The sequence below is a fragment of the Microtus ochrogaster genome, chromosome X (assembly GCF_000317375.1).
Source record: "Microtus ochrogaster isolate Prairie Vole_2 chromosome X, MicOch1.0, whole genome shotgun sequence".
NCBI classification, from domain to species: Eukaryota; Metazoa; Chordata; class Mammalia; order Rodentia; family Cricetidae; genus Microtus; species Microtus ochrogaster.
Window position 1 is genome coordinate 43,151,781 of NC_022026.1, and position 4,089 is coordinate 43,155,869.

The window sequence follows — 4,089 nt, forward strand, 5'->3', positions numbered from 1 at the left end:
GCCCCGGCCGGCCGCCATATTGGTCCTTCTGCTCAAGTCGCTAGCTGTTGGAGCTCGGGCTGATTAGCGCTCTCTTCCCTTCCGTGTCTCTGGCTCCCTTTCTTCCCTGGTTGCACCCAGGCAGGCTGGCCAACAGCTCCCGGGGTGTCCTGTGTGTGGCTGAAAGGTGAGCGGGGATCAGCATTCCTTTTGGGGCCGGGCCGGGCCGGAGCTGGTTAAGGGTGCGCGCGCGGGGCAGGAGCCGAGGGCCACCAGGGCGAGGGGCGCGCCAAATTGGCGCGGGTCTGTAGACTGCTGGGTAACACGGGCGGTTTGTCCCCCAGTCTGATGACTGATGCAGGAGGAAAGACGGGTTCGCACACTCAAATACATAGGAAGAGGGATACACACCCAACCACTCGGGGCATATACGCGCGCGTACACACACACACACACACACACACACACACACCCTCCCACACGCGCGTACACACACACACACACACACACACACACACACACACACACACACTCTCCCACACGCATAGAGGAAGAGAAATCCACAAAACATCACGGGAGGGAGATATACCCAAACTCAGACCCCCCAAACACTTCGGAATTGGATGGTGGAGAGATGCGCACACGGACAAATACGCAAACACCTGGGTACACACATATACACCAGTCTTTCCCCTAACCACACGGGGACACCCACGCACACGAGACGAAACCTTGCGCCAGAGTGACTGACTAATGCTGGGGAAAGCAAGGACACTCGTGTTATTTGAGTTTGGCGACCTCTGACATCCTACCCGGTTGAGCATTTACTTAATGTCTTTGGCCCACGCAGGTAAGGGAGCTTGGAAGATAAAGCCAGGGCAAAGACCATGTAGGCGGTTGGGAACATTGTCTGATTCAGACCTTGGCAGAGGTTTCAGAATCGCATTTCTTCCTTTCTTCCATCTTGCTAAGTGAAAAGACCAGATGAGACTTTTTAAGTGCTGACCAAATGGTTGGTGTGTGTATTATTGTTTTGTTTTGTAAGTGATGACACATCCCGTGATCATATTTCTTTTGAGGAATAACTTTTTTGCAAGTTTCCAGATTGGCACGTGACCAGTCTTTTCACACGTCCTCAAAATCAACAGACTGAATTTGGTTTTTGTTTTGTTTGTACAAGTTTTTGTCTTTTCTTTTTCTTCGCTAGTTCCACTGCAGTGGACAATCCCTACACTGCCTGAAATCTCAACTCGAGTTGAAGGAAACCCGGGGTTTTCAACTAAGGACTATTTCCCTTTTTCGTTTCTATACTCTTCTCTTTTCATTGCTGGAGACCAAACCTAGGGCCTTGTGCTTGCTAAGCAAGAGTTCTCTACACCTGAGCGCAATACCCAGCTCCTCCCTTAGTTAGGGACTTAAGTAATCTTATCATCTCAGGTCGAAGTTCTCACTAATTGTGTAGAACTCCAAAGTATCTTACACTAGGGTGCCATGTCTAACAATGGTGTGGCAGTTTCTTGCTTTCAGAGTTTTCATGTAGATTGTAGTCTCTTGCTGTACTGAAACGTTTATGGTTTGGAGGCTTATTGATTTAGAACATTTGGGGATTTAAGGACATTTTTGTTTTACTTTCTGGAAGGTTAGCATAGACAAGCGGAAACTAGAACATCCATTGTTGGAGACGGAAATACATTGGTGGTATTCCCTCTTTTCCAGAGATCCTTTTTACATTTTCCCCTATCCAACTACTTCCATTTTATACTATAGTACTCTGGAGGCCTGAAGTTGTTTTAGTTCTCGAATTTTTTTTAACCTCCTTCAGTTTCTTACTATTTATTGGAAGGTCCTAATCCATATCACTTGAATTGGTTTTCCTGGTGTTTGCAAAGCAATGGTTCTGTTTTACAGGTGATGAATCTGCTGGGACCTGGGAGGGTTAGATCTCCTTTCCAAGGTCACCTAGGGAGTGAGGTAGCAGTGCTGATTTTCAAAGTATGTTTGTGGGCATTTTAGAGTAGTAGTTTGCACCGGGAGGAAACTTTATCTTCGCAGGGGATATTTGAAAAATGTCTGGAAGCATTTTTGGTTCACATTACAGGTCACACCAGGCTTCTATAGTTCTTTAAGCACAATGTCTATTTTACTATTTAGGACAGCATTTTTATTATTTTAAAAGCTTGCTGGTTGAAAATTCTCTTTATTAAGAGGTATATGAATACCTGGTAACAATTCATTTTTTTTGTTTCATGGTTTTGTTTTTCATTTGATTTATTTTTAAGCTGGCCTCAAACTTTGTACATTATCGGAGGCTGGCTTTGAACTGCTGCCTCAGCCTCCTAAATTCTGGGATTACAGGGATGCACTAATCACAGAAGTTTTGGAATCCTTTTTTTTTTCTAAGACAAAAGTGACAAAAACATTCATCCACAGATATTTTCTGAACTGCTTGTCGGACACTGGTACAAAGGTGCTGGCCAGAAGGAAGAGTAGTGGGGAAGCTGGCAGTCTGGTCACAGTCATAAGACCAGGTTCTGGCGTGGTCCTAGAAGAGAATTTGTTGTTTGGACTAGTCGGGAACAGAGGTCAGGTGCTCATGAAGGAAACAACACATCCACACCCAGCACAGGAAGGAGTACCTGTCTCATGACATTCTTTCCTGGGCAGACTTAGATGAAGTGGAAAATAGTTTCTGGGCTCTCGAAAGCTTTGTAGAGTTGAATTAGGCGTGTGCGTGATTACTAAACTACATCCAGAAATTAGTTGTCTTTTTTTTTCTCTCCGTAATAGGGTCTCACTGTGTGGTTTCAACTGGTTGCGAATTCACTTAGTAGACCAAGAGGCTGGCCTGCAGCTCAATCCAGCTCACTGTCTTATTGCCTGGAGAAGCTATTCTTAATTTACATAAGGTCTGGCTTAAATTTAGCCTCAGTAGATAATAGTTAGACAGGTGTTTTATTGTTGAAATCAAGAAATACAATGATAAAAAAAATTTAAAATAACATTTGCAAAATTTTCTTTTTAAAGATTTATTTATTTTTGTATTTATGTGTATAGGTGTTTGCCTGCATGTGTGTCATGGGTACTTTCTTTTGTAGTGCCCATGGAGGCCAGAAGAGGGTAATGGATCCCCTGGAACTGGAGTTTACAGATGGGCATAAGATGTCACATGGGTGCTGGGAATCCAGTCCAGATCCTCTGAAAAAGCAGCCAGTGCTCTTACCTGCTGAGCCATCTCTCCAGGCCGAGTAATTTTCTTTTTGGTGTTTTTCAGCCTGTTTTTTTCCATGATTGTCTGAGTCTGAGACTAGGCCTTTCATGATGCTCCATTCTAGCGTCAGTTATTACTGTTAGGTGAGCCTTTGGGATGGGGGGGTGTGTGTGCGTGCACGCGTGCGCATGTGCAGGGGTAAATCTCTTTAGGATTTCCTGGGGAAACATTCACATGGTCACTAGGTTGGTTTGTGGTTGTGAGAATGTATGTGTATGTATGGTATGGATGCACACGTGTGTGTGAAGGCCAGAGAAGGATGCGGAGTGTTCAGTTCTATGTTCCACCTTTATTCTGCTGAGACAGTCTCCCAGTGAACCTGGAGCTAGGCTGCTGGTCAGTAACCTGCAGTAATCCTGGTGTTTATGAGACCACATCCAGCTTTTTTTGTGGGTTCTGAGGATTTGAACTCGGGGCCTCTTGCCTATACAGGATGCTCGCTTACCCATGGAGCCATCGCCCCAGCTCTGTATCTTTGGCTTTTGACTCCTGCCTCTGCACAGTTTTTTTTAAGCTAGGGAATATAGATTTCTCTACTGATTACCAGATGCTCTCTGCTGTGGTGTGTGTGTGTGCGGGGGGTACAGGATTGTTGAATTTCATATCACCTGAAAATGATTGCCCGTACATGCATTCTAAAAGAGGTATGTGGGTTTTTGTTTTGTTTTTCTGAGAAGGGTCAAGAGGACTTGGTGCCAGGGAGTCTTGCTCAATCATTACTTGTCTTGCTACTCTCGCATACTTAGGTCACTTATATTTCTTTCTTTGTAAAAAGATACATTACTTCCTAATGTCTGCAGGTGTGTGTGTGTGTGTGTGTGTGTGTGTGTGTGTGTGTGTGT

The 4,089-nt window shown here is 44.8% G+C and overlaps 1 protein-coding gene across 3 annotated transcripts in view; it reads left to right on the forward strand.

The window, feature by feature from the left end:
• The window catches only part of Rab9a (RAB9A, member RAS oncogene family), a 22,017-nt gene continuing 17,928 nt past the window's right edge, over positions 1-4,089 (forward strand). Inside the window, exon 1 of one of the 3 annotated variants that reach the window (XM_005358731.1) lies at positions 1-166. The gene's annotated coding sequence lies outside the window, so the exon portion shown is untranslated. Of the gene's footprint in view, positions 167-3,199; positions 3,225-4,089 lie in introns of those variants that run through there. The other 2 variants (XM_005358732.3, XM_013350538.2) reach the window with 2 other exon arrangements.